Source organism: Pteropus alecto, unplaced genomic scaffold, assembly GCF_000325575.1.
Source record: "Pteropus alecto unplaced genomic scaffold, ASM32557v1 scaffold24, whole genome shotgun sequence".
NCBI lineage: Eukaryota > Metazoa > Chordata > Mammalia > Chiroptera > Pteropodidae > Pteropus > Pteropus alecto.
In genome coordinates, this window is record NW_006439192.1 from 15,913,199 (window position 1) to 15,940,530 (window position 27,332).

The 27,332-nt window shown below is 30.3% G+C and overlaps 1 pseudogene; it reads right to left on the minus strand.

The window, feature by feature from the left end:
• Positions 1–19,837: 19,837 nt before the first annotated feature.
• On the minus strand, positions 19,838–19,956 carry LOC112483496 (annotated as a pseudogene).
• Positions 19,957–27,332: the final 7,376 nt, after the last annotated feature.

Below are 27,332 nucleotides of genomic sequence, written 5' to 3' on the forward strand. Positions count from 1 at the left end.
ACAATCTTTTCTAATCAACGATTAGCCTCTCAATGGCTAACAATAGCAAAAATTTATTTTTCTTATTGAATAACTTTGATAAAGCCTGGCTCTATTGAACTCAGCTAAAATCAGCTGAGCTTGACTTCACATTGTCATTGGGTATAGATCTGCTCTCATGTATCTTCTTTATGGGACCAGTGACTATTCAAGGGATGTTCTTCTCATGAAAGAACTCAGAAGTACTAAAAGACAATCCCAAACATATCAAGCACATTTAAGCTTCCCTTCATAGCATGTTTACATTTATTTATCAAAATAATTTACATGGCTAAGCTTAAAGTTAGTGTGTAGGAATACATTCTCCACCTAGTCTCCTAGAATGCCTTCAGTAGTTACTGGCAAGGCTGTGGATGTAAAACTCTAATGGGGGAGTAATGAATTAGAAAAGAATTCAGTCTACCACAAGAATATTGAGCATATTTTGGATTGAACTTTCAATATATATATATATATATTTTTTTATTTATATATATGTTTATGTAGATCATGTATATACAATATGTAAGATATAACATACATTATATATTTATATGTAAGAATTTTATCTGGTCACAGTATTCTTTAATACACTAGTCTTCACAAGACAATGAATGGGACAACATCCTTTATATCACCCAGAAAAACTATACCAAACAAATAACCAAGCCCAACAGAAAAGAGATTTAAAGAAATGTAAGGACCCATGATTTATTATTACACATATCAGATTCAAATTATACAAAGATATATTTATGTTCCTTTTTATTACATATCAGGAATTACTGTTAAAACTATGAAGAATAATAATAGCAAATCTAGAGAAAACTTTAAAATATACATGACATATCATAAAGTCTTTAATAATTGCATATGTGAAAGATATGTAAGATTGTATGGAAAGATTTAGAAATTTTGGAGAAAGATCTCAATTGTGTCAAAATTAAACTATAGCTCTATAACAAGTGAATTACAACAGTCATGTTTTATTTTGCATTCATGTTTAAAGTTCATCTTAGATTAACTATGGTCTTGTTATATATGTTTTTACTCTGGAGCCCAGGTGAATGAAGCTACCCCTATCTAGGACACTTTTGTTCTTGTTGAAGAGAGAAACAAATGAACAAACATGGTGGAAACACAATGGCTCTTAAAACTTATCTTTGGAAATGACATGACACTTCTGCTCATGATTCATTAATTAAAGCAAGTTACATTGGCAAGAATGATGTCAATGTGTTGGGAAGGTATAATTTCCCACAGGAAGGAGAACTGAAGTGATTTTATTAGTTTCCTATTGATGTTGTAACAATCGACTACAAATTACTGTCTTATAGATTTATTATCTCATAAATTTATCTTACAGTTCCATAATTGAGAAGTCTTAAAATCAAGGTATCAAGTGGGGCATTCTTTGGAAGATCTAGTGGGGCATTCATTTCCTTGCCTAATTCAGCTTTTCAGCATTATTTGGCTAGTGGCCCTTTCCTCTCTCTTCAAAGCCAACAACATAACATCTTCAAATCTCTTTCTCTTTCTCTACCTCTCTCTCACATACCTTTCCTCTGTCACTACACATCTCCTTCTCTTACAGTGACCTCTCTTATTTCTCTCTAATAAGGACCCTGTGATTACTTTAGACCCACTTGGAGAATCTAAAATAATCTGCCCAGCTCAAAATTTATAAACTATCATATCTGCAAAGTTCCTTTTGCCATGTAAATTAACATATTCACAGTTTCTAGGGATTAGGGCATGGCTATCTTTGGGAGACCATTATTTATTCTGAGTAACAGTGTAGAGGAGATAAATAATTTGAAAATTAAACAATTTACACAGCCTGTCCTTTTAGTCAAAAAATTTTACTTTTCTGCCATTTTCATGCAAATATGCTCAACCCAAGTAATATATCCAAAAGTCTTATCTAACATCAGAATCAGTGTCTTGGATCATATATTTTCTATGTCAGATTTGCATGTGGTTTTCTTGATCCAGAGATCAAAGAATTAGTAGGATATACTCAATAAATACAGAATAACTTCAATAAACAGTTATTCAAAAGGGAGAAAATGAAAGTTGCAGAACATAAACAACTCTATAACAATTCTGAAATCTCACCCTGGTCCACTGCTTTACATGGAACTTGCCTCAGCCTTCAAGATGTTTTGTTTTGTTTTGTTTTTTCAATATCTTACTTAGTTCTAGCCAAAGAAGGCATTAGAAAGAAGTCTTTCCTTGGGAGCTGGACTATTTTCCATAGGAATTTGTGGTTAAAAGTCATTCAGCAGTGGATTCCAATCAGCTTTGTGTTCTAGTAGCTATATCCAAATTTTCGTGGCAAGTTTCTTTGTCAAGTCCCAATTACAGGTACTTTAAACTTAAAAGGAGAGCTATTCCTTAGACTTTTTCTTCTGAATGACTCTCGACTAATTGGAAATATTCACTGGTATGAACTTAATCAAAGTTAGATTTAACAGAGGAAATAAATTTGACTTGGTTCTTACCACAGGGCTGATTTTCTATTTTGCTACATGATGGTTTTCTCAGATTTGTTTTTCATAGTTAGAAGATAAGTTTCATCTCTCCACTCCAAAAGTCCCAGAATATAGACTCATTGAATTTTCTTTTAACCCTTTTTATAATGATTTGTTTTTCTAAACTCTTCTAGCAGCGCCCTGTGTAATGTGGCCAGTAGTAATTAACATTCTGTTTCCTGACTTTCAACTGAAGCCATAGACTCATTTAGTTCAGTCTTCTGAGTTGCTACAGGAGATGCTTACAGAATTTCTACCAACACAATGCATGGAGTGAGAGTTTTCCAATCTTCAAACAAAGTTTTCTTGCTATTCAACATCTAGACAAGAGCCTATGCTACTTTTTTTTAATGTAGAACCACACTGCTAATAATATTTTTTATCAGTACATTTAGTATAGGTATGAACACAATGAAAATCTCAGTAACTTAAAACTACATATGTCTACTTCTAGTTTATTTTATGTATTCGTGGTAGATCAATTTCTCTCCTTGACATTCCTTCATTGTGCACTCAGGTTATAGAACTCACTAAATTATAAATTATTTAATTACAAGGAACTTATTTGTTATCTAGCACAAGTTTGGGTATATAGTATGCCTTTGTTATCTACATTTATCTTATATGTGAGAGATTTTATGGTTATAAAATTTACAGAAATAAAAAAGAAACATTAAATAATACGAATTTGTGACTATGTATGTGTATGTGTGCACACATGTGTATATATGAGTTTAAAACAAAAGTTTGCATTGTCAAATCAGATTCACATAAATTATAGTCATTACCAGTGTGAAATATTTTCTAATAATTTTAAAGTAATAAGTAATTATGCATAGTGAAAGCAAGAAGACTGAGACATCGAGAGCAAGTCCCCTGGTCTTTTTTTCCCGGCATTGGACCAGAGCTCTCTGGCCCAGAGTAATAGCTGAGAACTCTAAAGAGATTTATCAGATGTCTCACACACAAATAGAATTTTGATTATACAGTTACGGCTTATACATTTGTAGCTTATATGATATTTGCCAAGGAGAATGCCTTGTAAATATACAGATTCTAAGTTTGTTTTCCAATAAGCAAAACTTAACTGTAGGCTGTCTGCTGAAAGTATTTCATAGATAAAGACTTTCCTCATAGCAGTATAATTAGTCTATTTGCCAAGAGGTCCAATTATCAGCACGTTTTCAGGAAGATTAGCCTGGGTCACCTGCTTTCTTTCTCAGAATGTCCTACAGGGAAGGAGAGGAAAATGAGTCATGGTCCAGTTGTTTTAACTCTTTAAACTTCGATAACTTCAAAACATCAGAAATAAAAGTCTAAAGACTAATTTATATGTGTAGGAAAAGTGTTATAACATAGATAAGAATATTTGTGTAGTTTAATAAAATATTCTAGATTCTAGTAGATATTCAGGCAAATGTTACAGATAACAATTATAATTTAAAAAACACAGTTAAAGAACAATAAAATTTACTTTACTACTGTCACATAAGCAAATGTAACAAGAAAATATCGAGAAATTTATATTCCTTTTTTACCTTATATCATTGTAAATTAATAAAATGGCTTTATAAGTCAATTTACCAGTATGCTAAAGAAATAGAAATTATGTGTACTTCTTCATTAAGAGATGTAATTACTGTTAATTTATCATCTGGGATAAATATAAATATAGATAAAATGCTATAAGACATACATATAAATATTACAGTATCAATTATATTAGTGAAAAATTATACTAGCCAAAATAAATCTATAATATGAGACGAGGTAAGTACATTAACATGTAGCAACTACATGTTAACATGAAAAATTAATTATCATTGATACCCTGTGTGTAAATAAATTCCTAGTCTACATCTCCAGCTCTATTTCTAGTTGTCTATCTTTATTTTCTGTCCTTTATTGTAAGACATCATACATATTTGATGAGTATTTTAAAATTGCTTATTGTGTATAATAAAAGTATATATATATTTAATTTTCAACAAGAGGTACTAAAATTATATAGAAATAAATAAATAATAAAAATAAACTCAAATTTTAATGCAAAGAAATATCCAAAGTTAAGGTTCTTCAGGGCTATAAGTACATACTCATTCCAGCAACAGTAATATGGTCTTAAAAGTATGCAATACATAGATCACAAATAATTTTATTTTGTTAAAATTTTCTTCTCTTTTATTTTGAGTTCAAAGTGAGTTATAAATCAATATTAACAAACTTCAGTAATAGAAATGTATGTCATCTCCATAATTCGATTAAAGTATCATTGCTTTACAATAGCTTAAATTTACTTTATAATCTTGGAAACTCCTAAGCACAGAGTAGGTTGACTACAGACCTTTGCCATATTTGATTGGTTTCAACATTATGGTAAAAGATAAATGGTAGTGATTATAATAGACTTTTGATGATTCCAATGATTTTGTGACAGTTCGAGTTGAATAGTGTTGGAATTTTCATTTAAATGATATTAAATTGTACATTATTATTAAAATATACTTTATTCCAACATTTATAAAAAATAACTTTAAAAACTTTCTCTTTCTCCATGTTGATATAACTACATTCAAAATTAACAAGTAGACATATTGCCAATTCTTTTCATATTCATTTATAAAATGAAATTTCAAGTGCAGAGCTTTTAAATTTCAAATGCAAGTGTTTATAAACTAAAAATATGAGAGAATTTCAATTCAAGTAAAAGTTTTCAGAATATTTCAGTTCATTCATAATTGCTATAAACCTCTGATATAATTCATTCTGCTTTTACTTTGCTATTCCCCTATATGCTGAAAAGGTAGAAAATTATAAATTACATTCTAATTCTAGGAACAGAGTTACACTGACCTAAATAGTTATAGCACAATCAAAACTGTAAAATAACTGCAACCAATTTTTTTTTTTTTTTTAAAGAATAAAGCTTTCAATGTATGGAGATACCTAATATAGAAACTATTTTAAAACTACCCACTTAAACTGTTTTCTTTTCAGTGGAATTATTCAAAGGTTGCTCATAATACTCTTCTGTTTGAGGCAGGCAGTAGAGAGATGACAACATAAATATTATCAGCAAAATATGTATAGTGGTAGAATATAATTTTGTATAACTAAAATTGATTAGATTTTCAAATCATAACAGAGGCTTGCTTAACAAGTTAGAAAACAAAATTTTATTATCATAAATCTATAGCTTATTTTTGCTATACAACACATTTCTTATCACCCCCTTGGTGGCATTTCCATAGCTTTTGTTTCAGCATTAAGGTTATTAAACTTGCCTTTTCTGTTCTCATTACTAGAATTTTTTATAGGTAAATCCACTCAAGGAACCTATTGTGCTTTCTGATCAAAGCGGAAAGTGATGCCAGGCTATAATAAGCAATTTAATTTTTAATGAGCTTATTCATGCCCAAGGTCATAACAAAGGAAAAAAAAAAAAAGTTAAAATAAAACTACAGCAAAACACTAATGATAATGTCCTAAATATGACCAAGGCAAAATAATATTTGGCAGAGTATACTTTCAAAGTTTCCCAGGGCTAATTTTTAAAATTTTGCTTCAGAATAGTAACTTAGCTCAAGTAAGGTATAGCATAATAAATAATATAGACATAGATAAAAATGCATGAGACTTTGTTCCTAAAATAAGTAAGCTAAGCTGTTTCTGGAATTTAAATTTCTAAGCTACAAATAGTGTATTTTACTGAAAGCTATATTACTTATCTAAAAAGATAAAATTTTGTACATTGTTTTTCTTATAGCAGCTAAGATATAGGAATATTTTACTCAATTTGGTCTATTGTTTGTAAGTAATTAGTAAATAGTTGAGATGTAACAGTAAAATTATTTTGAATAATAAATATTGAATAAGCTAGATAATATTTTTTAAATAATAACATCTATTTTAAACTGTAATGTTTTTTGTTTGAACTTTGTTGTCACATTATTTTAATTTAAATCACATGCTAAAGAAAAATTTAAAAACTTGATTAAACTTATTTTCATAAAAACTAAGACCATTTTTCCTTAATAGATATGCTATGCCATGTTTATATATTTGATTTCTTCAAAAATTATTTTAACTCTTTCATGTTAATAGGTGCCAGGCAATGGAAAAACTTTAAAAATACCTTTAGTCCAATAAAGATCTTTCATATATTGACCCTAGCATTCCACTGATAAATGATGAAAAACAACTATCAAATCTGAAGAAGAATAGGTCAAAATTGGGAGAAAATTCTTAACTGGTATCTTTACCCATTATTTTAAGATTCAGTAATTTTATATGTTGATATTTTACATTTATATATATATATCTATATCTATATATACACACACACATACATATATGTATGTATATGTACAGTGGCAGAGCATAATTTTGTAGAACTAAAATTGATTACATTTTCAAATTGTCAGAGAGCTGTACTTAACAAGTTAGAAAACTGAATTTTAATATCATAAATCTATAGTTTACATATAAACTATATATGTGTGTGTGTGTGTGTGTGTATACACACACACATATATAAATCTAATAATTTCAGTTGAAGCAAGGGATCGTATTTGGTTTGCCCACATGGAAAAGGTAGGCATAGTTGAATCTAATCAGTTGAAGCAAGGGATTGTTTTTGGTTTGCCCACATGGAAAAGGTAGGCATAGTTGTTTTCCTTCCCTGATTTTATAGTCAGTTTGTATATTTATGAGTAAAAGAAGGCAAAAATTAACCATAACCATAGTCCATTGACTTGAAAGAACTAGGTCACTGCAGGAAGCCAGAAAATGTTCAGAGAGTGATTTCATCAAACAAGATTAGAAATTTTCTATTTCCATGTTATTTTTTTATATTCTGATAGTTTAATGAAAAACAAAATAAAACAGAAATCTAACCTATGAATATACCAGCTTTGAAATATAGTTTATCTTAAATATGGAATACAATTTATCAAAAAATTGATGAGGAATCCATTTAATACAGGTCTCTTAAATATTGGGATTCTACCTCCAAAAGGAATTCTACTTCCAAATAGAATTCAATCTTTTAAAATCTTCTGGTTGTCACCTTTGACTTCTCTTTCTTCCACAGTCCACATCTAATTCCTTAGCAAATCCTGATGGTTCTATTATCAAAAGTGTACTTAGAATTTGAAAACTAACACCTCCATCATTACCACATTGGTCCAAGCCACCATCTGTTTTTGCTTGTATCATTACAAAATCTCCTAACACATCTGACTTCAGCCTTTGCCTGGCACATTTCCTCAACAGTCTTTTTAGCACTGCATCTAGATAAAAACAAAAAAAAACAGATCCAGTCAAAAACACCCAACATCTTTCCATTTCACTCAGATCAAAAATCGAGGTCCTCAGTTGTTATCTTGGGCATTACATTAACACCTTAAACTTAAACAACCTATGGAACCACTTAGAATAACTAAAAAAGAAATTTTAAAAAAGATAGAAGGGAATAAAAATGGCATGCTATAAAAAAAAAAAAGAACTAAATATAAAACAATCAGTAATGGAGAAATTGAGAATCAAAAGAAAACACAAAGTATAGAAAACAAATACCATCAAAGGACACTATCAAAAGAATTAAAAGACAGCCACAAAAGGGGGTAAATATTTACAAATCATATATCTGATAAAGGCTAATATCCAGAAAACAAAAAGAACTACAATTCAACAATAAAAAAACAAATACTTCTGTTAAAAAATTTGCTTCCAGGATCATTAAGATTGTTGGCAGTTTTCATTTCCTGTGGCTATAGGACTAAAGTCCCTGTTTCTTTGTTACCCATTAGCTGAGGCCATTCTCAGTAAGTAGGGACTGCTTTCAAATCCTTGCAACATAGCCTCTTCTATCTTTAAAGCCAGATGTGGAATATCTCTCCCTGGTCAAATCCCCCTCATGCTTCTTTCAATTTTTAACTTCTTCCTCCTTGACCAACTGGGGAGAAGTCTCTGCTTCTAAAGATCTCATCTGCATAGGTCAGGCAATACTAGAAATCTCCCTTCTTAAATCAGTTGTACCAAATCACATAACCTAATCATGGGAGTAAAATCCATCATATTCAGTCTCAAGGGATTATGCAGTTTTTGTACACCCGGGGGCAGGAAACTTAGGGGCCATTTTAGAGTTCTGTTTACTACAGGTTGTCTTTGGTTATTTTCCTATTGGTCATCATCTGAATCATAGAGAAGATAAATCCATTTTAGATAGAATTAATTAAACAACTGCTAAATTATTATCTGTTTGGGTGCGTACATGTATATGTTTGCTTGTGTGTGTACACATGCCTAAGTGTGGTTCATGGTTTTGTTTTGGTTTTTTTTAGTATTTATGCTAAGGCCAAAAGAATCATAATATAATTAAGATACCAGAGAGGATGAGTTTACAGAATAAATTTTAGGTGTCTTTTTTCGCTAGTTACCACAGATAACTAGCAGTTTACCCAAATATATACAGAAATTTACAATTAGAACAGTCATATGTTCACTTTCACAATCTTAATATTATATAATATTTATGAAGTGCTGTAAAATCTAAGAAAATTCACACTTGAAATAATGCTTTTTAAATGTAAATCTATAACTTCAAATAATAATATCAAATATTATAATATGTTCATGTTTATATAAAATGGAATTCCCTGTTTGTGTGATTAAGTGTAACATTACTGATAAATGCAGAGTAACAATTTGTTTTATAAAATGTGTAATGTCTGTGTGAGAGAAGACTAACAATATTCTTTAACTATGGGACATAACTAAATTTTATCATTTCAGTTATTTTTTTCTGGCTTTATTTCTTGAAGTGTGTATGTGTTGTGCATATGTATATAAAACAAGACAATATATAGACTTCTGAGTTTAAAATGATTTTAAATATCTTCTTGTGCAACCTCCTAATTTTGGTTAGTCTAACCATATGATTTCATAAATCGATGAGTACAATCTAGTCCAATCCAAAAATTCCATAAATAAAAAAACAGAAATAACCTTACAGAATTGACGTGTACCAATTACTATATAAGACCCTAGATTCATAAATTTGAGGTTTCTCAGCTTTGGTACAGACCCCATTGTGATTCGTTATAGACCCCAAAAGGCTATACCAATGGGGTCTGTACTGAATCACATTGCTTTGAAGAAAACTGTAGCTTAGGAAACCTATATAGTTACTGATTTTTAAGTCTCCCTCTGGCTCAGAAACCTTCTGTTTGCATTCTAGAGCAAATAAATATACTATTTAAAAAAAATCACTTGGTTTATACTCAATGGAACATTATTATGCCCTACTAATTAGCACTGTAGAGTAATAGCAAAGACAAGTGAATAAAGAAATATTTAATATTTTGATAAATTTCATGAAGAGAATGAGCAAGGTCTCGTAGTGAAAAACAGGAGGTGAGAAATGAGAAATATACAATTATTTTTCTGTGTTCTCATATAATATTAAACACAAATCTATTATATTTTTATAATTTATAATTATATAAATATACAATTTATCTAAATATAGAGTTATGTAGTTTATTTTTTATAATAATTACATTATAAATTAGTTTTTTGACTTCTCTTATCTATTTGTTTATGAGCTTATTGAGGATAAGGAGTAACCCTAGTCATTTGTCTATCCCCAGTGGGCAATATTTGGGGTTTAATAAATATTTCTAACATTAATAAATTAATGGATAATGTTACTATCTTTGTTCAAAATTACTTATCTCAAGGAATTTTACACTCGAAGTTTTCTTTCCAACTCATCTAAATATATATTCTCATAGAATTGTTGAAAATTTGGAAAAAAAATTCCTGATTTCACAAAGAATTTGTAACTAATGATAATATAATGCTATTTATTTCAACTAGACTGGATGCATATTTAATTTCAAAATGTCCAAGCAAAAAATACCAAGAAGAGAATTACAATATTCAAATTAAGATAATAGTGTCTTCAGTAGGAAATGAATCCCTTCTATTTTAGAGGCCCTTAGAACACAGATATCATTCATGAAGAACATTTTTTTTTTATGAAATAAATATGGACAATATCAGTGGAGGGAACCTGAGAGAACTTTATGCCTTTGATCTTCTATTTTCTTCTTCAAGATTTATGCTAAAAATTAAAAATATATAACTTACCTGTTCTTGTTATACATGTAGAAAATATGAGCAAATTTTGAAACATAATTGTCAAAATAGAGTCATTGGTAACTACTTAGCTAATATGATGTATTGAGTCTCTGTTATCTTTTTTGATTGAGCAATATTTTTTTTCTCATTTTTATCGTCATGTATATACCGAAAACTACTTTTGGTGGAGTTATTTTCCTTCCATTTCATTTTCAGTTTTATAACCTTGATGCTACTCAAGGAGAGTTCTCAATATGTTGTGGTTTGTGCTCTAGTGCCTTCCTTCTTGCAGAAGAGCTAGACTGGGTTTGTTCATGTGTATATTGCCTTTTAAGTCAAAGGCTCTAATACACTGTTAGAATTGTTTTCTTACTCAAGTACAATCTTTATTTTCTAGGTATATCATTTGAAGACATTTTTCTAGGTTTCTGTTTTTACTTATGAAACAAGTAGTCATATCTGTGCCTATGCTGTATTATCTACTCTGGATTTACTTGGATACAGTGAACTGGAGAAAGCTATTTGCACTCCTTAAGATGAATAATTTCATTCCTGAAACACTTAATTAATTATTTTAATTCTTTCTGATTGTATTAACCTTTCTTCATATTAAAGAATGATCTCAGTAAAATTATAAATAAAATCACAAAAATCATGAAAATATCAAAATTTTAGCTCCAAAATAAAAGGACATTTTCATGTTTTACAGTATTGAAGATCCTAGTAGAATAACTTAGATGATATAAATGGTAGATGTCAAATAGGGAGTAGATAAACATAACCAAATTATTCAAATGCTATCTCCTTTTCATATTATAAGTAAGATGCTCTTGATATATGTACAGCTGAAATATATATTTTTATATTGTTTTCCCCAAACAAAATAGGATTGCTTTGTGAGAGTCACATAATAATTACACATATACTGAGACTAATGAAAACAATAAATGAAAATATTTTATTAAATACTAATAGTAAAGTAGTTAAAAGTGAAAACTACCATTGGACTATTTATACTTGTATACCAATCAAGTCATTTATTAATTGTGTTATTTGGGACAAATAAGGTAGTTTTTCTGTGCTCCACAGAGATACTATAATATCTGTTCATAAGGCTGACAGAAAAAAATAAATAATTCATTTATTCTGTAATTTTTATTCAAGTTGAATATAAAATTAAATAAAGAACCACCATTGATTTTACATCACTAGAAAGAAAGCAAATGGTTCCAATTTCAACTTTAAGACTCACCTTACAAAGGTAAGATACAATTCAATGAAGAAGAAATGATGATTCTTTTTGAAGACAATCCTTCACCAATAATGATGAAAATTACTGGTTATGGAAAGTGCAAAAGAAAGAGAGAATAATGTTACAAGCTAAATATCATTAAAAAGTAAAATTTTAATTTTTTATGAAATTTATTAGACCTGAAATTATTAGTAGAAAATATAATTATCTTAATATATTAAGCTTTCTTTTTAGTTTTACAGGAGTCTCATATGTTATTTTGGGATAATAAATTTTAGTGAAATTCAGAAAATTTAAAATTTAAACTCATGGATTTGACACTTTTGAGGAAAGATCTGTAGAATCAGCAGGACAAGCAGGTAAATTAAGCTAAATCAGCTTTAAGTGAGGTACATTTGACTGATGATCTGCAATGTTTCTTTTAAGGAAGAAAAAAATAACCATTACTTTATTTCAAAATTACAGTTTTCATTTTAGTTTTTATCTTACTATAAACATTCCTCAACATACTACAATTCTGTTCATATGTCTTATACTTAAGTGAAAGTCATCTTTGTCTTATCATTAGTAGCCCTTTAATGTCAAAAGAGTTCCAGCTTCCCCAAACTTCATTCACTGGATAGCCATTGAACATATAATATGGGCCAAAAACACTCCTAAAATATATATGGAACCAGAAAAACTCCAAATAGCCAAAAAAATTCTGAGAAAGCAGGATAAATCAGGAGGCATCACACTTCGTGATTTCAAGCTATATTATAAAGCTATCATCATCAAAATAATACAGTACTGGCATAAAAACAGACAAATAGACAAATGCTACAGAATTGAGATCCCAGAAATAAACCCAAGCATATATGGTCAACTAATATCTAACAAGGGAGTCAAAAATATTCAGTGGACAAAAGGCAATATTTTCAATAAATGATGCTGGAATAATTGGATATTCACATGTAAAACTGGACACTTGTCTTACACCACTACAACAATTATTTTGAAGTAGATTAAAGACGTAAATTTAAGACCTGAAACGTTGAAACTCCTAGAAGAAAACATAGGAAAAATCTCCTTGACAAAGGTCTTAGAAATGGTTTTTTGGATATGACAGCAAAAGCACAAGAAATAAAATAAAAAATAAACAGATGGTACTACATCAAATTGAAAAGCTTCTGCATAGCAAAAGAAACCATGGACAACGTGAAAGAGCCTAGAGAATGTGAAAAAAATTTGTAAACCATTTATCTGACAAGGAGTTAATATCCAAATTCATACAACTCAATGCCAAAAAACAATTTAAAAAAATGAGCAAAGGATATGAATAAACATTTCTCTAAAGAAGATATATGAAAAGCCAACAGGTACATGAAAAGATGCTCAACATCACTAGTCATTAGAGAAATGCAAATTAAGCCAAAATGAGATAACACTTCACACCTGTTAAGTGGCCATCATAAAAAGGACAAGAGATAACAAATGCTGGTGAGGATGTAGAGAAAAAGGTACTATTGTACACTGTAGATTATATTGTAACTAATACAGCCACTAGGGAAAATAATGAAGGACTCTCAAAAAATTAAAAAAGAGCTATCATATAATCCAGTAATTCCACTTATGGAACATATTGAAAGGAAACAAAAACTAGCTCAAAAAAAAATCTGCACCTCCCATGTTCATAGCAGCATTATTTACAATAGGCAAGCATAGAAACAACCTAATTGTCCATGAATGGATGAATGAATAAAAAAGTTGTAGGATACAGATACTTGTACTCATTAAAAAAAAAAAAAAATCTGCTTTCGGTATCCTGAAAGAAAGGTGACAAGCATGTAACCAAACAAAATGACTAATATTATTTCAAATATTAACAAAGTTTATCAGCTAATTTTAAAAAAAAAGTTATATGATATATAGTGATTAAGGAGAGTTGGCAGAAGTACAGATTGTCAGAAAAAATCTCCCTGTGGAGGTGACAACATAGTTGATAATTATTGAAAAGGTGAATGCAAAGATAGAAAAGGAGATAGTGGGCATAGGTTTAAGTCGGGCTTGTTTGAAGATATAGAAGAAAGGCATATATTTGACATGCAGAGAGTAAAGGAAGAGATAAATTAGGGTCATACAGTTTTTTGTTTTTTGTTTGTTTTGTTGTTATTTTGTTTGCCCAGTATCTAAACCTTGCTTTCACAAAACAAACAAACAAAAAAAACAGGAAGATATACTCCCTCTCTGTATCCTGGTAGTAAATAGGGGCATTGTAAATCTATGCTTAGGCAATAAAATGTCTCTAGAAAAGGACTGTAACATTGGACAAATGATGAATAAATAAAAGGAGAATTGTAGAGTGGCAGGAGTCCCAAGTCCTGGGGCAGGAGTAATGGAGTCTAGTGGATGCGGCCAAGCAGATATGGTCTGACCAGATTGTGTATGCTGAGTAACCTTGGCAATAGTCCTGCTCACCAGAATCTTTTGGTTTTGTCCTATTTTTTTTTTTTTTTTATTTTCTGAGCTTTGTACTCTAATTTCTGTGATTTACCTGAGAACCTTTCCAATTTCTTTATCTCTCTCTTTTTTCTTAACTTAAATAAGCAAGAATCAGTTTCTATTACTTGCAGTCTAGAACTCTGACTGATAAATCATTTTAGAATGCTATTCACTATGGCTAGTGTTTTTAAAATTCATTCCTTTTCTGAACCTAAAATGATTATCTTTGCAATACTTTTTATACTTCCACAAATGCTATATAATCAGTTTTTCACCCTAATGTCTTTATATATGATCCTCTCTTTGTCTACTTGTGAGCACTGGTCTTCCAAAACCTTTTCTTATTGCTACCAAAAATCAATTTTATTATCTATGTTTTTTGCATATTATATTTGGAGGTTAGTCTAAGTTGTGCTACATTTAATAAACATCTCAAAAATCTCAAGGACTTGGCTGCTTTCATAAAGTCCTATGTGAGTCCTAATCATGGCCAAGGGCAATGATTCACCTTGTGGTATGCTGGTAATCCAGGTGATCCAGACTTCTGTACTTACCACTATAGAGGAATAGAAAAACTTTAAGATCACAAAGGAGATTCTCACAGCTTTAACCTTGGAGTGGCCCACTTCTATTTGGCCACATTTAATAGGCCAGATTAATAGTCAAGTGGCCTTGGCTTACTACCTGGTGGGGATGGGAGGTTGGAGGGGGGAAAGATAGTTTTTGTAATGTTCAGGGAGAAGTAATATGAGGAGAAATGGTGAATAGATGACATTGTGTTTGACTCATGTGTGCTTGTTTCCCTAATTTTCTAGATATAGTACTGTATTATCACTGCAAGTTGGTTTGTGTCTTCACTACACATGGATTCTTCAGAGTAGGGATCATTACTTATACCCCTGAGGCCTCAATACTGACTGCAATGCTTGGCTCACAATGAATACCCCATAAATGCTTATTTAATTAACAAGATTTATTGAATGAAAAGATGATAAATGAATGTTATTTTTCCATGGTATTTTTCTATATTATAATTCTATGATACGGAACCACCATTCACTGAATTTAACAGAATCAAAGTGCTCTGTAGGGACTTCTGTTTCTACCAACATAGTAGGTTAAATTCTCTGGAGACCATTCACCAATTGCCAATATTCTATTTTCCGAATTTACTTAAACTAACAGGCAGCCTAATATAGTTGATATCATTTTAAGTAGAGGTCATTTCCTATATAGAGAAACTATAATAAAAATTAAAAAATTGAATAATAAAAATAATGCAGGGGAAATATAGAAAATAAATATATAAATTTATTATTCAAATATTTTAAAACATATTTCAAAAACCAAAGATTGTTTTATGTACTTTTTATTAAATCTTTAATGAGACAAGTCAAAGATGAATAAAAATTATCTCCTTAAAAACAAGAAATGGATCTAACATATATTAAATATGGAATGATTTAAGAAGTTTTAGTATTGCCTCTGAATTAGCTGTACCTATGTCTACCTACCTGGAAATATTTCATTGTGATATAGTTATGTGATTAAAAACAGAGTGCAGAGCAATATATATGATGCAATTCCATTTTAGAGAGAAGAAGGAAACAAACACTGTAACAAAAAAAAAAATTCTAAACTATTTTTTTGTGATAGTGTGGGCATGGAATAAAGAAAAAGAACCAAATAAAAAAAATCCAAATAAAATAAATCCTGTTTTCAATTAGACATTTATTTTTTAAATTTTAAAGTGTTTTTTTAATAACTTTATTTTATCATTAAACATAAGTATATTTTATTAAAAAGAGTCATTTATAAAAAAGTTTAAAATTTACCCTTCTAAATTATTATTTAGAAACTATCATCCCAGTCTCTTATATAGATTTACACACACACACACACACACACACTCCATCTATCTTTTACTACCAGGCATTTCTCAGTCTCCGATTCATCCAGTTTTATGGTTTATTTGCACCACAAGTCAATCCTTCTTCCTAAATCCTGTGTTACATTTTTTATAGACTCCATAAGAATCCTGTAGACCATAATCTAGTTTAGCATTTCCAGTCTGTACGACGTACTTTACTTATGTCTATATGTCCAAGACATTCATTCTCAGGTTGACATATCTTTGAAATAGTATGATTTTTTTTCAGTCAGTCTCATATCATTTCAATTAGTCTCATTTCTTAGAAATCTGTGTCCTTGGAAGTTAAGGCAAAATAAAATTCCATTCCTAAAATATCTGTTTAATTTAATAAACACATAATGTTCTTTGATCATGTTCTCTGTCAGTATACTCAAGAGAGAAAGAAGAGATAATTTGAACTGTGACTTTCCTGCTGTATCTTTGGATTTCTAGTATAATTTTCAATTCATGCTAGTGGATTAAATTGGGCTTTGCTCCTGTACTATTGTTCCAACTGACTGGCAGTATGAGTAAAACCTTGCTTTTGGCTTACCTCCACAGAGATAGTTAGTCCAAGATATATCTTTATTTCAAAACTCTGGAACAGTTTTCTTCTCACAAATATGTCTATTAAGGCTGTGACTTGCCTATTTCAGTTCAGTTTTTAGAGTTTCAGTGAAGTTATAAATAAACATTAAAAATGACAATTCTACTTCTGGTTCTGAATAAGATGATGTAAGAATGCTCGATCCTACCTTTTCCATTGAATATAGCTGTAAAACCTAAACAGAATGCATGAAACAGCCATCACAGAGCTAATCAGGAGGACTGGGAGAACAACAAGAGTTCAAAGTATCCCTCAGCCAATGATGAGTTTATCACTGATATTTTTTCTGGCCCGAAGTCACAGACATGCGTGAGTGAACACACTGGTGCAGGGAGAGCCCCAGGAGAAATCCTCCAGCACTGGCCTCAGGAGTGGGGAAGGGCACGATCAATGCTCAGAGTCAGTACAAAAATATAGTAAAACCTTAACAGTGTGCTCTATTTCAAATAAATTTCAGATTAAAATATTAATATAAAACAAAAAATAGAAGGTATAACAAGATCGTTTTTATCTAGTATCTATAAAAAGATGACATTCTAAACTTCAAAGCTCTGGAAGAAATCACAAAGGAAAAGAAAATTAGAATTAACCAGATGAAAAGTTAAAACATTCATATAAGGAAAAGATAAGTAACAAAAAAGAGAGAGACTTGGCAGTGATTTTAATTTAATTAAATAATACTTTAGTTTTATTTTAATTTTTCGGTATTAAGAAATTGAATTAAAAATCTAAGAATGTTTCTTGTCTTTTATGCTATTTCTTTTTAAAGTTGGTCACACTGAGGTCAAATAAATACAAAATCCTAAAGTAGCTTGTCTATGGCAAAAAACAATCACAAAAACACCTTTGAGTGTCTCATGTCTAAAATGAAATAATTTAATCAGGATTCCATATAAATCATAGCTTTAGACAGATTTTTTTTTATTTTTTTTTAAGAAAGGATAAAAATTGGAAACAAACTGGAATCAAGAACAACTTTGAGGAACAAAAATGATACTTGGTATTTATATTGAAGAATGTTTCCAATGAAGTGGCATTCTATAATTCAGGGAAGAGGAATACTCTAACTTCAACTTGCAAATGATGAAATGTTGCGAGGTAAAAACGATTTCTTACTTCTTAATAAGTGTAAAAACCAGTAAAATTCTGGTCTCCAGGGAACCAATAGGGAATGAGAATTTTAATGGGACTGTAGAGAACTATCCAAAAAAGTTCAGGATCTCTTCTCATACAGAAACATTCCTGCCCATTTCTGTAAAATTAGTTTTGATGTCAAGACTCAATTTCAAAGGTGGAAGTACCTCATTTTTCTTAACGAATCTTTTTAAATGAGATACTGATACCCTTAGGTATACACAATAGTTGTTTTCCCTAAATAAACATGAGTTTTCAATTAAATTTAGCCATGTATTTTTACAGCCTGAGCATTAATGCTGGAGAGAGTGACCAAAGAAAACTTATGAAATAAAATTCTCCTCAGATTTCTCAGGAACAAAAGTTTTAGGCTACCGAAGTTTGCACATAGGGTAGTGGTGGTGGGACAACGGAGGGAAGAATAATGGTGTATGTTTTCTCAGGAGCCCTTCCAAAATGGTCCAGTGATTGTATAAACTTTTTCAATGCATGCTCTCTTGAAGCACACTTCTTCCCTTGTAAAAAAGCCCACTACAGAAATGAACATTTTCTGTGCTTTCACTGCCTTTCTATTCTTTGTGACAGATCTTGACACAAAGCAATATAAGTCTTTGTTTTGCACATATAATTGTGTGTGGTTATTTCTATATTTTAATCACCAATTCATTTAAGAACTAAACAATTCACAGTATCTGTGGTCTTCATGTAGACAATGTTATAACTATATCAAGGCCGATTGCACTCAAGTAAGTAATGGAATTAATTAGTTACAAATATTATGTTAGGTGTTGCAACATGCTAGTATTGTTCAAGACAAATTATTCTGATGAAAAAAAGTCATTGCAGAAACAAGAAAAAAAATTAAAGACAATAATGCTGTATACAGTGCACTAGTCTTAGGCAAAATAATGGATTAAATAAAGATTATTTAGAAAGTCATCTAAATTGGTCTTTCTTGGTCTCCCTTTTTGTTTTTAAAAAGAATCTTTCGGCTAGCTTCTGGCCTTACCTTCTCGCTAGCCCAGTGCTTAGTGACACTTTGGTCATACCCCATTAGGGTTTGCCGCTAGATTTCACGTGTCCTCACTCACCCACGATAACTACAGCTGTTTTTTTCTCATCCCTTCAAGGACTTACTAGACGATTGGCTGGCTATTGCTCAGAAAATCACATTAAATTGTCGATAACACCTTCATATCTTCCATCTTCTGGAAAGAATGGCCACAAATTAAGATCATTTCAGTTTCTCTAGTGCAAGGCTAAGCTTTTATTGTTTTTGCTGTTATTGCTGTTTTGTTCTTGTTTGTAGGTTGGGAGGAGGGGGATAAATTATGGAGAAATATAAACATTTAATACTACATTTTATATTCTGAGGCTTTAAAGAGTAGTTACAAGACAAAATACTAGATTAGTGGAACTATTTGGTTTTCCAGCACAGAATTTAAAATTCTGAAGTTGAATGTCATAGGTGAGGTATGGCTTTCGTAGGCCACTACAGTCCATACCTACTGTGCTGGCCTGTTTATACGACTGCCAGGCACCTAAATGGATGCACATGTGCAATGCCTGACACAAACCTAGTTATCTCACATATAAAGGTTATATTTACCTTCTCTAATTTAAAAATTTACTGATTAAAAATTATTTTATTTTATTATTATTTTTTAAATTTTTTAGGCGATGCAACCCTTGGTTGACCTTGTAGATTGCAAGGACCTTGTCAGCTTACAATCTCCTATTTTTTAATTTTTTTACACCCACAGCACCTGGTCTTCTTAGGTGGTCTCCCATCCAAGTACTAACCAGGCCCGACCCTGCTTAGCTTCCGAGATCAAACGGGATCAGGCTTGTTCAAGGTAGCGTGGCCATAGATTCTGATTTAAAATTTAACAAGAAAGAAAAACAAATAAACCAGATAATACGTGTCGATAATTAAACCATGTTAGATGAAGATTATAGGTTTGGAATTATTTGTTTTCCAGTTTACTGTCTCTATGAATGAAGCTATCTGGAAAACTGACTCTAAAATAATTTTCCTTCTTTTGCCTTAGCAGGGTGTCAATGTGTAGGTAGCCTAAAGCAATTGTTGCAAATAATACTTTTCCTATATTAATTTCTATCTCAGCCTGGTCAGCCAGATTCTATTGAACATACACAGTATATACAACCACTATGATACCATAAATAGAGTCAGGAGTAGGGTGAGGTAAGCAAGGTATCTAGGGCTCAAAATTTAAGGAGGTACTTACACTCAGGTGTGGACTGTGCATTCTCAGAGCCTTAAGTGTGTCCTCTTAAAATTTGGGCTCTAGGCACCTCATTCTTAAGAAGGAAATGAGAGAAGGAAATCTTACTTCTTCTTCTAGAAGTCATCACAAATCTATGGTCTAACCATAATTAGCTTAGCTATATTTATAATAATTTAATAAAAAGTTCTCAATTACTATACCAAGAATAAATGCTGTTTTTTAGAAGAGTAGAGACATAGTGGTCTGATCCTTGTTTCTAAACCTATATCAAAAATTGCTTCTCTGGGTACATTTTTTTTCTAACAAAGACTCAAAGACACACATATTAGTATTCACTCACTTCTCTTCACCTTCTAGGCTTCCGTTACAGTCTAAGCCACCATTATCTATACTAAGACTCGTTCTGTAGCCTTTCCATTTTCATTTATTGTGGAGGAGAGCCCATTCTCCTCAATGTTTCATGGGACAGTGTATAGTTCTCTTTCACTGTATACTGATAGATCCATTTGTCATTTTAGACTTCATTGTAGACAAGGACTCAGCATTCTCCTGCACAGTATTGACATAGAAGCACAGGTGAGGATCCATTGTTAAGTTGAGGACCAGGGTAAAAAAAATAACTGACTCCTAATTATCAAAAACAACTAATACAGGCATTACTAAGTGAATAAGGACTTGGATTCTGTAAGTGGAACAATATCTTAGGGAAATTTGAGTTATTAATATTACCATGACTTCATATGTGCCCATATACTAGTAAGATCTGAGTTCATATGGGTTACATTTTAAAAATTAACCCTCAACAAAGTTCAACTCATTATTTATCTTTTTAAAATAGTGCTAAGTGCTTTGAATAATATAGTTGCTTAATATGTTTTCCACATTTAATTGTTGAAAAGTTTTAATATATGAAAAACGTGTTGGAAAAGCAAACGTTAAAAAATTTTACATTCTATGTTCATTTGCATAAAAACTAAAAAGAAATATCTATTTTTATGTCTTAAAAACCTAGGAAGCTCTCATTTTTTTTCCCCAATCCATTGAAAAAATTTGATAACTAAGTAAAAGTACTTTTAATAATAAAATAATTGACTGCCATAAAATATTCTATTGAACTTCCCTCACAATGAAAATGCATAATTTTCTCTTCTGTTTAAAAATATGTTTAAAGTTCATACTTTGAGGTAAAATATAATTATAAACCACTTTTCCTTACTACTTAGAGTTATTTTAATATTTGTGCAATATACTTGATATGTACAAAAATGTATATAAAATAAATGTACACTATAAAACATAATTATAAAATAGGCAACAATGATTAATCACTTAAACTAAGGTTTAGAAATTAACTGATGATAATTACGTTTCCAAATGTTCTTACCATTTCCTTTAAGAGAGTTATCACAATCCCTGAATTTCTTATTGTTCCTTTTAAACACTATTTTTAAATGAGCTTTTGCAAAAATGAATACCTAGAAATAGAATAGCTGAGTCATAATGTTTACATAAATTCTACTTTGCAAGATAGTTCTAAATTGTTTTCTAAAGGGGTTGGATCAGTTTTACTTTCATCAACAGCTCTAAGGGTTTGAATTGATTGATACAATCACCAATTCTTGGAATTATGAGACTTCTACTTTTGCCAATCTAATGAGTGTATAATTGTTTTTCATTATGGTCATAGTTTCACTTTCCTGACCAAAAAAAAAAAAAATCTAGATTTTTGTCATAGATAAATTGGCTATTTTTTGTTTTTAAAAAATGCCATTTCATAATTTTTCCCAATGTTGTTCTATTTCTTTTTTCTTTTTCTTTCTGATTGGTAGGAGTTATACATTTTGGATGTTAATCCTTTCTTGCTGGTATGTGCCTATATATCTTCTTGCAGTTTGAGTATCTCTTGTGATGCCTCATGATAAATAAAATGGTTTAATTTTAGTGTAGTCAAATGTTAATATTTCTGTATATGTTATAAATATTTTTCTTTCAAATAAATACAGCACTAAACCAGATTCATCTAGTCTATTATATTTAAAATTATTTTTGAATTTTAAATGCTAAATTCATTAAGAATTTTTTTATGTTTAAGGTGTAATAGGAATTCAGTTATATTATCTCCCCCTCCCAATTTGAATAATCCATATTTTCTCAGGATATACAGTGTCATCTTGTCATATTCCAAGTGTCCCTACATATGTGAATATTTTGCCTACATCCCTATCAATTTTTCATCGGCTTAATTAGTCTATAATTTTACAGTTCTTGTAACCTGGTAATGTAATATTCCCATCTTATAGTTCTACAGGAGTAGCTTATCTAGCCTTTACTTTTCCATATAAATATAAAATCAACTTTCCAAGTTTCTTAAAAATTCCTGTTGTAATTTTGATTGTAACTAAATCTATACATCAATTGTGGGCATGAATGTTAGCTAAAATTGTTTCTTTAGTCATAAATATAGTATGCATCTCCATTTATATTTGTCTTTTTTAATGTCTTTCAATTAAATTTTATCATGTTCTCTACAAAAGACTTCCACAATTTTTGTTAGATTACACATACAGACATACACATATTTCCTAGGTATTTTGATGTATTATATCTAATTTTCATTAAGTTGAAAACATTTCTTAAATCCTTATGATTTCTGACCTGAATTATTTGAGGTATATAAATTTCAAATCATATATGGATTTCTTTTTATATTTTTGTTACTTATAACTACCATACTTTCATATGATCAGAAAACATAACATGTACGATTTTATTTGAAATTTGTTGCGGTTTGGTTTATAACCAAATACATGTTTAATTTTTATAATGGTTTTGTAATTGAATGAAAAAACTATGCATAAAGCATTGAGATGATTAATTTTATATGTCATCTTGACTAGCCACAGGGTGCCCAGATTAAACATTATTTCTGAGTCTGTCTGTGAGAATACTTTCAGATGATATAAAATAGATTGACTTCTCCAATATGGGTGGGCATCATCCAATCTCAAGGATCTGAATCAAACAAAAGGCAAAAAGGCAAAAGGAAAAGGAATTTGACTCTTGCTTCGTGACTGTCTGCTTGAGTTGGGATATTTCATATCTTCTCAAGCCCTAGAACTAGGAGTCACAGCATAGAATCTCTGGTTTTCAGGCCTTAAGAAACTGAATAAATTATGCTATGTTTTTTCCCAGGTTTCCTACGTAAAGATGGCATATGGTGGGCCTTCTCAACCTCCATAATGACATGAGCCAATTTCTCAAAAATCTGTCTATCTATCTATCTATCTATCTATCTATCTATCCATCTATGTCTATCTATCTATATCTATCTATCATCTATTTATTTATCATCTGTCATATATACATTTGTATAATTATATTTGTATAATTATATAAATTCATATATTATAATCCTGTTACCTTGATATAATCACTTATTAATTCCAGGAGTGTTTTTTGTCAGTTCTCCTGTATTTTCTACATAGACTATCATGTCATGTGCAAACAAAGACAATTTTTTCTTAATCTGAATATCTTTTCTTTCCTTTGTGTTCTTATTGCATTAAGTAGAACTTTCAGTAGGATCCTGAAAAGAAATAGTGAGAAAGGATATCCCTGCCTTGTACCTGATTTTAGTGGGATAGCTTGGAGTTTCTCAACATTAAGTACAATGTTTAACATTTTGTTTAAAATGTATTTCTTGCAAACGTAGCTTGATTTTGTTCTCTTTACCAGTTTGACATCTCCCTATTTTAACAGGCCATTTCATTTTGTTTATACATACTGTGATTACTGATGTATCTGGATTTACTATGATGATCTTGTATTTAATCCTAGTTAATTTTTTTTCTATCCTTACATTCTTCTCCCTGTAATTTTAATTAACTTTGTTTAATTTATCATAATACTTATTTGAATTAAAGACTTTATTTTAGTGCTTATAAATAAAAAATTCATACACATTCCATTTAACAAATTGTACCATTAATCAATATATCTACATACATAATTCAAAATTTAAAAAAAATTAGAATACTTTAGCGTTAATAGTACTCATCCAAATTTTACATGCTATTATTTTTTAATATTTAACTCCATCCATATGACTTATTCCCCAAGTTAGAAATGAATAATATTGTTTTATACAGTCAATATTCGTTTGAAATTACTCACATGTTTATTAATATATTTGCTAATTGTTCTTTGTTAATCTTCATTTACCTTGAAGATTAAGGCTTTTCTTTCTTGAAATTCATCCATCAAAAGTTTATTTAGCAAGTTTCTCTTTGTCTAAATTTTTTCCATTTTAACCCTTTCTTGATATATATTTTCACTGCATATGTAATTCTAGATTAACAAATACTTTTACTTGGCAGTAAAAAAAAAAAAATTATTGTGTACTATCTCCTTGATTCCAAAATTGTTATTTGGAATTGAATGATCAGGGTAATTGTCTTTTTTCTGTAAGTTAATATAGCTATTTTTTCTAAAACTTTTCTTTAAATGTTCAATAGTTTTTACTTTGATGTGTGTAGGTGTGAGTATTTGTAATTTGTGCTATCTCGGATTCATTGTGCTTCTTAAATCTGAGTTTTTTACATGCTACTGGTTCTCAACATTCGTGTTGTTACATTTGCAAAATTACCTTGTCCTAATTTTTTCTTATTTCTTGTGGATCTACCACTAGATGCATCTTATTCTGCTCATATTTTCCATCTTAATTGTTTCTTTTTTTTAAATTTCTTTTTCTGCTTATAAATTCGTTTGCATAAAGAATCACTTTAAGTATTTTTTTCAGCCTGGGGTTTAATAGAATGACCAGTAAAAATGACCAGTTTATCCAAGTGAGGGAGGACCTGTACCTTCAAATGCTTATGGATCCCCAGCCAAATACTAGTCTGAAAAAGACAGAATTTTTCACTCATTCTTTTTTTTTTTTGCTAAAAGGGAAATTATTTTATTGTAGGCCTCCCTTTTAATTAAATTTGTAAGCCCTTGTTTTATTCAGGAATTTCATATTTATATTAGTCAAGACTAAATTTAGTGATTTGTAGCAGAAGCCCCAAACTTCTACCAAAGAAGTGTCTTATATCAAAAATAATAATAATAATAATAATAATAATAATAATAGTTTTCTCTTAGGGTTTAAAAAATGTGAAAACAGTTACTTTAGGATAGACACGATGATTCAAGAGTTGTTATGAAACCAATTTTCTTCTATATTTATGCTCTACCAGCTTTAAAATCAGGCATTAATAACCAAGGCTACCTAATTGCAAATGACAGATAGATCTCTTTGTTCTCCATTGCTGGCAGAAAGAAGGGGAAGCAAGAGGAAAATATGTTAACAACTGTCTCCTACAAAGAGATTTAATAGGCTACCCACCTAATAAATACACTGATAAATTATTGGACAGAGTTTATGTTTCCATCATTACTTTTCTCTGGGAGGATGGTTGGAAATTTAGTCTTTAGGTGTGCACATTGCCAATCAAATAAAATTGGAGTTCAATAGTTAAGATTAATGAGAATACTATATGAAATAGGCAACAAGCATTATCTGTTATGTGGAAGCAAACTCTTTTCTCCTGTTCACTGCAGTCATTGATCCTAAGACTGCAAATCCAGGGTACTGCCAAAGCAAACAAAAAACACCTTCCAAGAACCATAATACTGTCAGCTTTACCTTAAAACTAAGAATGAAAGATCCAATCATGTTTTGAAACCTTATTTACTTGTAAGTTCGGCTATATACTTAAAAAGTTGTTTGAAATATTTTATCTAGGGCTTTGTTGCAAGTCTACTTCAGAATCCATTCATCTTCCATTTAATGTAAATTATGTGATTCTAAAAACCTAACATTCTGTGTGAATATTTAAGGGAACAATTACCTATTCCTCATCATTTCAAATGAGAAAAATTATAATGCATTGTACTTCAATCAAACCCCACAACTAGTTTTCTAAATCATTACTACATGCAATAAAATGCTTACTTATAAGTTATGAGATATCATGTTTGCATGTAAAAAATGCTTAAAACTTTGCTTCCTGACCATCAAACAATTAAATTGGTTGTTAAATTCATTTTGTATGCAGTAAAATGTAGAGTTTACATGTAGCATCATAAACATTTTGTTTATGATATGGAAAGGCCAATAACACATAACAATACATAAATTTGTTAGAAAAACTGCATGTAAAAATTTACAGTAAAATGGCAATTTTCTGTAATAAACTATAATTCACCAGTTGAGTTGAAGATTTAAAACTTGGAGCAGGGAGAGTTGAAAAGTCATTATTTTCTCTGATTACAGAAGTTGATGATACAGATGAGTCAGGTGAAGAGGCAGAAACTTGAGGTAAGCTATCAAACTCAGAAGCATCAATACAGATTCTCTACCATTCTGGTGCTGTGTAAAAACTTGTGAACAGAAAAGTTTTAAGGGAGTTGGTTAAAGATTTAAGATGAAAAAATTATAAATGAAACTTTGTTTCTTTGCACTGCCAATTATAACATCCAAACTTCTTTCGATATCACTATAAGACATTAATTTAAAGAAAGGATCCCTACCTTACTGCCATAACATTCAAAAAGAACATTTATTATTACATCTACATAACTCATCCACTCTAATACCTCTCTAAGTTCCAACAATGTCTGAGATTCAAATCTTGTTTTGCTCATCGATGTGCTTTTTAAAATACCTACATGTGATTCTGACATTCTACTAATTGTTTCTGAAATGTAATTCGAGATTTATTCCTTGTATAACTTGTTTTGACAAGATCTCAAAAAATTTGGTTTAAAAAGTTGTACTGGGAGATATGTATATACTCTGATATTTGGCTAATAAATAAACAATAGTATCTCATCAAGATGGAGTCACATCCCTCCCAGGTCCTCCTTCTTACAATTAAAATTCTCAGGTCATAATGAAACACAGGAAAATAGAAAGACTGAAATGTAAAAGAAAGGAGTGCCTAGACCGCTTGGGACC